This window comes from Aegilops tauschii, chromosome 4 (genome assembly GCF_002575655.3).
Source record: "Aegilops tauschii subsp. strangulata cultivar AL8/78 chromosome 4, Aet v6.0, whole genome shotgun sequence".
Lineage (NCBI taxonomy): Eukaryota > Viridiplantae > Streptophyta > Magnoliopsida > Poales > Poaceae > Aegilops > Aegilops tauschii.
The window spans coordinates 44,723,373-44,731,798 of record NC_053038.3 but is presented as its reverse complement, the minus strand read 5'-3'; the positions used below and the strand labels follow the sequence as shown (position 1 = coordinate 44,731,798).

The 8,426-nt window shown below is 44.1% G+C and overlaps 1 long non-coding RNA gene across 1 annotated transcript; it reads right to left on the bottom strand.

The window, feature by feature from the left end:
• Positions 1–776: 776 nt before the first annotated feature.
• Positions 777–5,651, bottom strand: LOC109747880 (uncharacterized). The gene is made up of 3 exons (XR_002229245.4): positions 5,070–5,651; positions 1,726–1,988; positions 777–1,248 (listed from the first exon to the last, which is right to left on the bottom strand). It is a non-coding gene; the product is annotated as an uncharacterized lncRNA (long non-coding RNA).
• Between the last annotated feature and the right edge of the window lie 2,775 nt (positions 5,652–8,426).

Genomic DNA, 8,426 nt, shown 5'->3' with positions numbered 1-8,426 from the left:
AGGAAAGGAGGAGTCCTACTCCCGGTGGGAGTAGGACTCCCCCCTTGGCGCGCCCCTCCTCCTAGGCCGGCGGCCTCCCCCCTTGCTCCTTTATATACGGGGGCAGGGGGCACCCCATAGACACAACAATTGATCATTGATCTCTTAGCCGTGTGCGGTGCCCCCCTCCACCATATTACACCTCGATAATATCGTAACGGTGCTTAGGCGAAGCCCTGCGTCGGTAGAACATCATCATTGTCACCACGCCGTCGTGCTGACGAAACTCTCCCTCAACACTCGGCTGGATCGGAGTTCGAGGGACGTCATCGAGCTGAACGTGTGCTGAACTCGGAGGTGCCGTGCGTTCGGTACTTGATCGGTCGGATCGTGAAGACGTACGACTACATCAACCGCGTTGTGTTAACGCTTCCGCTTTCGGTCTACGAGGGTACGTGGACTACACTCTCCCCTCTCGTTGCTATGCATCACCATGATCTTGCGTGTGCATAGGAATTTTTTTGAAATTACTACGTTCCCCAACACAATGCTGTGTACCAGACCTGATGTGTGCCTTGCTATTAGTTTAGCAGGGAGGTACCAAAGTAATCCAGGAGTGGATCACTGGACAACGGTCAAGAACATCCTAAAATACCTGAAAAGGACTAAGGATATGTTTCTCGTTTATGGAGGTGACAAAGAACTCGTCGTAAATGGTTACGTCGATGCAAGCTTTGACACTGATCCGGATGACTCTAAGGCGTTGTTTGGATAAGAGGAATATAGAGAACGCAATCTACGTAAGCCAAGGAAACTGTCTAACAGTAAAAAATCTTGTTTGGCTCATCCAACAACCCCGTGGATAGGGGAAACTCGTTTCCCAAAAACCCATAATTCCGGGATTGTGGGAAAACTAGTATTACTCGTTTTTCCACAAACGCGATTAGCATATACAGATGCAACTGCCTTTCTCCGCCCCCGCCTATTCCTCAACAACCTCAGATGGCGCCAATTCTGCTTTTTGCGTCTCACCTCGCGCCCTTTTCACTGCCTATAAAAGACAGACTTTGTTTCCCGCATGTTATAGACCCAGATCGCAAAGGGCTGGCTGTGATCCCCGTGACAGGCACTGGATGGGAGACGTTGACCTTGGATCTGAAGTTGGTCATCTTCAATAAGGCTCCACATCTCCTTCAAGCTTTCCGTGCATCGTCTTCCCACCTTCAATCAGTCTTCCCATCTTCAATCAGGTTCCATGGCTTCACCATCCTACACAGCAGTACTAATTTGTATTTGTAAATATTTTCATGGTACTGTTGATTGAATTAATCTATTTGGTAGTGAACCCTATTTTGCATAAAACCTCTGATAATTTCATATGGGCAATTCCTAGGACATAGTAGATCCGACAACTTGGTAATCTGTTAATCTAAATGATAACACGTACTGTCGAAGGAAAAATTAGCGGCAACTCTCATTAGGGAGTATCGTAAATATGAACATGTGGCACATAAGAGAATCAGATTGCACTATGAATGCCTATATACATACTAAAATGATCTAACACCGAACCACAAATAGATTATCGATGACTATATATATCAAGTGTAGTAGTTAATTTTTCATGACAAGGATGCAGTTTAAAGCACACTGTAAGGATAATTTTCCATAAGTATCAATCATATTTATCCAGAATATATAGTGTGCAGTAAGAGCTAAGCAGTAAGCAGGTGAAGATTAGAATACCTTGTGATGTCATCTGATGTTGATAGCAGTACGTGGGGCAAGCGAGACCAGATTTAATAGCAAATTAAAGATCTTGGCAGCAACCTAGGAAAATAACTGATAAGGGATGTGAACATCCCGTTAGACAGACAAGCGACAAAAATTCAAGTGTCCAGTCATAGCATGAACAAAAGATTAGTGGCATGCTCATTTTCTTCCACTTCGTAGATTTATTCCTTTTGAACCAAATGACTCATCTTCCATTATTGCTTCTTGTATCCCCTCTGTAGAAAAATATGGATGATGAGAAGGAAAAAATTAAGAAGGAAAACACAGATAAAGCTAAGCGCCATGTATGGAAATCTTCAGAGGACAAAATACTGCTGAATATATTAAAAGATCAAAGCCTACATGGAGGAAAAGAAGGAACAGGTTACACAAAGAAAGCATGGCGTGATATCTTAGAACAACTCAATGATTCAAGGGTAGAAAAACTTGAATTACAACAACTGAAAAATCGTCATAAGTACTACAGGAGTTGCTACAGCACCATGGACAGACTTCTAAAACTCACGGGATTTGGTTGGGATGACGATGACAAAATGATAAAAGCTCCAGAAGATATTTGGGAAGAACTAATTAAGGTAAGTTTGTTCAAGTAGAATTCATATAAAGTTTCCATATCCTATTATTAAAAAAAAATTAAACAACTTGCAGAAGGATAAGGCTATCCAAGAATATCGAGATAAGGTGTGGCCTAGTTGGATAGATCTTCAAGCCATATGTGCTAGTTCAACAGCATCTGGAGCTGGTGATGTATCTAGCAAAGGAAAAGATGGTACATGTACGACCAAATCTTCACAAATTGATCTCAATACGGAAGTTGAAGTACATGACATCGATTCTGATGAAATCAATGCTTCCCCTGGTGTCTTCACCAAGAAGTCAACTACCATTGAGCCAGAAAAAAAGAAGTCCCCTGGAAGTGGATCCAAGGAAACTGAAAGAGGATAAAAATGGACAGCCAATGATGCCATAATAGCAATTGATCGCCTTGCAGATGCATCACTTAGCATTGCTGAAGCAAACAAAACAGTAGCACAACAAACTGAAGCTTACTCGGTTAAATCTTGTATGGCAATACTAAATAGTATGAGTAATCTAGATCCCAAAGAGAAACTAAAAGCGGTAAAGGCATTTACAGATGGTGATAAACGGGCCATTTTCATTGAGATGGATGAAGAGACGCGGAAGCTTTAGATTCTTGATCCTTAGAATTTTTGTAATACACCTTTGAGCATAGTATTTTATTCCAGTCGTTGTCGCACTTTACAAGATTCAGAAAACAATTTCACTTATATTTGTCAGTTTGTGTGAAGTAATAAATATTGTTTTCAGTTTGGTATTGTTCATTGTCCGGTTCAGCACTATTACATTTTAAAACAATTATCCAGAGATGATATGGTCAACTGTGCAAATCGTGCAGGGATCTATGAACATTTTGGATGTGCCAGATGATGAACTTTCTGATTCCGAGCAAGTGCTTATTAATAACATTTCTGTAGTGTCCTTGTTTCGCGATGTGTTGTTCACAAGGTTATTCAGAACGCCCCGCAACACTTCTATATTAACTGGTGCTCAGAAAACAATAGAGTTTTTAGAGGGACATCCAGTTAGATTTTATGAACAATTTCATCTTGAGAAGCGCACATTCTACTTGTTGCGGGATGCTTTGTGCGAGAGGAAGTTACTTAAGGATACAAATTGAATGACAGTGGACGAACAACTACTCATGTTTCTACATACAATTGGTCACAATGTTAGAAACCGTGTCATCCAAGATAGATATCAGCATTCTGGTGAACCAATCAGCCGACACTTCAACAAAGTTTTAGACGCCATAAATGCTTTGCGTGATGTTTGCATAACAGATTCAAGCAATCAAGTCCCATCAAAAATATTGGGTGACGCAAGATTCTACCCATATTTCAAGGTATGTTTGCTATTAGAAGCAGATACTCTTTTACATATGATTTTCATAAATAGAAGGTCGACACCATTTAAACTTTATTTTTTGACTAACAAAAAATCCCAACAGAACTGCCTAGGAGCAATTGATGGGACACATATTGAGGCAAAAGTCAGGCTTGATAAGCAAACTCCTTATAGAAACAGACATGGTTATCCGTCTCAAAATGTAATGGCAGTAGTGTCATTTGACATGACATTCTCTTATGTCGCTGCTGGATGGGAGGGTTCTGCATCGGATCAAGCTGTTCTAAGATGGGCTGTGACTAGTGGGGGTTTAGTTGTTCCTGAAGGTAAAGTACAATTATTTGTGTATTTACAATATATATAAAGATGCTGAGTTTGATATGAAATTAATGTGCAGGTAAATTTTACCTTGTTGATTCAGGCTACGCAAATACTCCAAGATTTATTGCCCCGTATCGTGGAGATCGCTATCATATTGCTTCTTTTCGTGGAAGTAATCGGCGATATACTAGTGAGAAGGACTTGTTCAACCATCTACATGCACAGTTGCGGAATGTTGTTGAACGAACTTTTGGTGTTCTAAAAGCTCGTTTTCCAATTCTAAGTAGGAAAGGAGGAATTCCTTATCCATACAGAACTCAAGTGAAAATTGGTATGGCTTGTTGCATTATCCACAACTTCATAAGGAAGGTTAATCATCCTGATGAGCTATTTGAGCTTTATGAGCATGGGGAAACAGAACAAAATACTGACCATGGTGATCAACAAGTTCATGGGCAAGCAAGAGAAGATGATAGAGTTGCTGGTGAGAGAGTTCGTGCTGCCATCGCCCGAGAGTTGTGGACTAAATATCAACAACGTAGTGCTCAACCAGAAGATGATTAAATACTGTAATATTTGTTTTCCATCTTCAATTGCAGATATATCTGCATAATTATTGTTGCAACTTGTAATTCTTTATATGGACATGAACTTCCCATTCTTTTATAGGCTTATATGCTCTATCTCTCTCTCTCACCCTCTGCCTCTCCCTCTCTCTATCTGGAGCTACAAGATGAAATGTTATTGTCTACCAATCTTTTCAGCAAGTAAAGCAACCAATAAACTACTTCAAATTGGTGCATTTTATGTGACATTCAAGTGTTCCCCTTGTACCTACGCACCAGATTCTTCAATGGACCAAGTAGATATGTAGCTAATTGCTAAGTCCTGTCAGTTATGAAGTAGTATACTCTCCGCAAGTGCGTGATGTAGACCATGAAAACGTGCTAAGAAACCAAAAAGGGAGATAACTGTAGCTTCTCTCGTCAAGTGCATGATGTAGTTCATGTTAATTTACTAGTACAAAACTTGAAAATACTCAAACATACCTGCTCCTCTGAATCCCCATCCGCTAGCTTGGAATCCCCATCCGCTACAGTTGCCTGCTGCCCCCGGTGCCGCCGATACAGGCTGATGTCGGTGCAGCCTGCACGGCCGGTGTTGAGGGGAGGCAGGCCTGTGCGTTGACCTGAAGCAGGACCGCTCGCTAGGTAGAGCTTGTGCGGGGTCGACGGCCGACGAAACGGAGTACGCTTGGGGACCTAGCCGTCCAGGGGAGGGGAGGCGAGCAGCAACCAACATCCAGGGGGCGGAGGCGCGTAGTGGTAGGCGTCCGCGCGCGGCGGCGTGTACCTAGCGACCTGGGAGTCCAGCAGCAACCGGTGTCCAGGACGGCGGAGGCGCGCCGTACCCGGCGTCCGCGCGCGGATTCTTAAACGGGCGAGACGAGGGAGCAGCGGTGTGAGCGAGCGGAGGAGGAATCGGAGGGCAGCAGCAGCTCAACGAGCTTGGATGGATGAGGCCATGGTGTGCGATTTGGGGAAAGTGAGTCACTCACGGGAGGAGAATATGAATAGGAGCAGCTAGTGGTCGTGGGCATCCAAACAAGGAACTGGGCCGACCAGTTTTCCAAATTTCCATACCAAACGTAGTTATTTATAAACTGGTTATTCGTAAAAACTGACGTAAAACGGGTTTTCCTAGAAATCGGCTAAAAACTCATTTTCTATAATCCTATCGCTAATCTTCACTATCCAAACAACGCCTAAGTCACAAACCGGATACGTATTTATATTGAACGGTGGAGTTGTCAGTTGGTGCAGTTCTAAGCAAAGCATCGTGGCGGGATCTACGTGTGAAGCAGAGTACATAGCTGCTTCGGAAGCAGCAAATGAAGGAGTCTGGATGAAGGAGTTCATATCCGATCTAGGTGTCATACCTAGTGCATTGGGTCTAATGAAAATATTTTATGACAATACTGGTGCAATTGCCTTGGCAAAGGAATCCAGATTTCACAAGAGAACCAAGCACATCAAGAGACGCTTCAATTCCATCTGCGACCAAGTCAAGGAGGGAGACATAGAGATTTGCAAGATACATACGGATCTGAATGTTGCAGACCCGTTGACTAAGCCTCTCTCACGAGCAAAACATGATCAGCACCAAGACTCTATGGGTATTAGAATCATTACTGTGTAATCTAGATTATTGACTCTAGTGCAAGTGGGAGACTGAAGGAAATATGCCCTAGAGGCAATAATAAAGTTGTTATTTATATTTCCTTATATCATGATAAATGTTTATTATTCATGATAGAATTGTATTAACCGGAAATTTAGTACATGTGTGAATACATAGACAAACTAAGTGTCACTAGTATGCCTCTACTTGACTAGTTCGTTGAATCAAATATGGTTAAGTTTCCTAGCCATGGACATGAGTTGTTATTTGATTAACGGGATCACATCATTAGAGAATGATGTGATTGTCTTGACTCATTCCGTTAGCTTAGCATTTGATCGTTTAGTATATTGCTTTCTTCATGACAAATACATGTTCCTATGACTATGAGATTATGCAACTCCCGAATACCGGAGGAACACTTTGTGTGCTACCAAACGTCACAATGTAACTGGGTGATTATAAAGGTGCTCTACAGGTGTCTCCGATGGTACTTGTTGAGTTGGCATAGATCGAGATTAGGATTTGTCACTCCGATTGTCGGAGAGGTATCTCTGGGCCCTCTCGGTAATGCACATCACTATAAGCCTTGCAAGCAATGTAACTAATGAGTTAGTTGCGGGATGATGTATTACGGAACGAGTAAAGAGACTTACCGGTAATGAGATTGAACTAGGTATTGAGATACCGACGATCGAATCTCGGGCAAGTAACATACCGATGACAAAGGGAACAACGTATGTTGTTATGCGGTTTGACCGATAAAGATCTTCGAAGAATATGTAGGAGCCAATATGAGCATCCAGGTTCCGCTATTGGTTATTGACCGGAGACGTGTCTCCATCATGTCTACATAGTTCTCGAACCCGTAGGGTCCGCACGCTTAACATTCGGTGACGATCGGTATTATGAGTTTATGTGTTTTGATGTACCGAAGGTAGTTCGGAGTCCCGGATATGATCACGGACATGACGAGGAGTCTCGAAATGGTCGAGACATAAAGATCGATATATTGGATGACTATGTTTGGACTTCGGAAGGGTTCCGAGTAAGTTCGGACAAATACCGAAGTACCGGGGGGTTACCGGAACCCCCCGGGGAGTGTAATGGGTCTATTGGGCCTTAGTGGAGAAGAGGAGGGGCGGCCAGGGCAGGCCGCACACCCCCTCCCCCTCTAGTCCGAATTGGACAAGGAAGGGGGGCGGTGCCCCCCTTTTTCCTTCCCCCTCTCTCCTCCTTCCTTCCCTCCTATTCCTACTCTTGGAAGGGTTGGAGTCCTACTCCCGGTGGGAGTAGGACTCCCCTTGGGGCGCGCCTAGGAGGCCGCCCCCCTCCCCCTCCTCCACTCCTTTATATATGGGGGAGGGGGCACCCCATAGACACACAAGTTGATCAGTTGATCTTTTAGCCGTGTGCGGTGCCCCCCTCCACCATAATCCACCTCGGTCATATCGTAGCGGTGCTTAGGCGAAGCCCTGCATCGGTAGCTTCATCAACACCGTCATCACGCCGTCGTACTGACGGAACTCTCCCTCGAAGCTCTACTGGATCGTGAGTTCATGGGACGTCACCGAGCTGAACGTGTGCAGATCGCGGAGGTGCCGTACGTTCGGTACTAGGATCGGTCGATCGTGAAGACGTACGACTACATCAACCACGTTGTCATAACGCTTCTGCTTACGGTCTACGAGGGTACGTGGACGACACTCTCCCCTCTCATTGCTATGCATCACCATGATCATGCGTGTGCGTAGGAATTTTTTTAAAATTACTACGTTCCCCAACACTTTGAATATTAATTTGGATTTAATATGTGTGCAAATATGTCTTCTTCAGAGCGTTCAAGGACGGCGACGACGGCAAGCACATCGTGCTCATGTGCAATGACGTATCCAAATCTTCGTACGCTGACCACCTCTACAAGCCCACCTTCGTCGGCTCCATCGACGTCGACGTTGCCAATACCGGTGGCAAGACACCTCTCAGAAGCTTGGTACGTTAAACCTACCTACTACTACATATCAGCATGTTTTGGGGCCAAATGACTGTACTTTCTAGGGGGGCTGGGGCCGATGCCCCCCCTCCACCCTGGAACTACAAGTAGCTCTACATTAATGTCCCCTGCACTAACTAACAATAGATCCCAATGATGCATTTTGCGCAGATCGACCACTCCAAGGTGGAGAGCTTCGGAGGCCACGGCAGAATGAGCATATTGTCGAGGG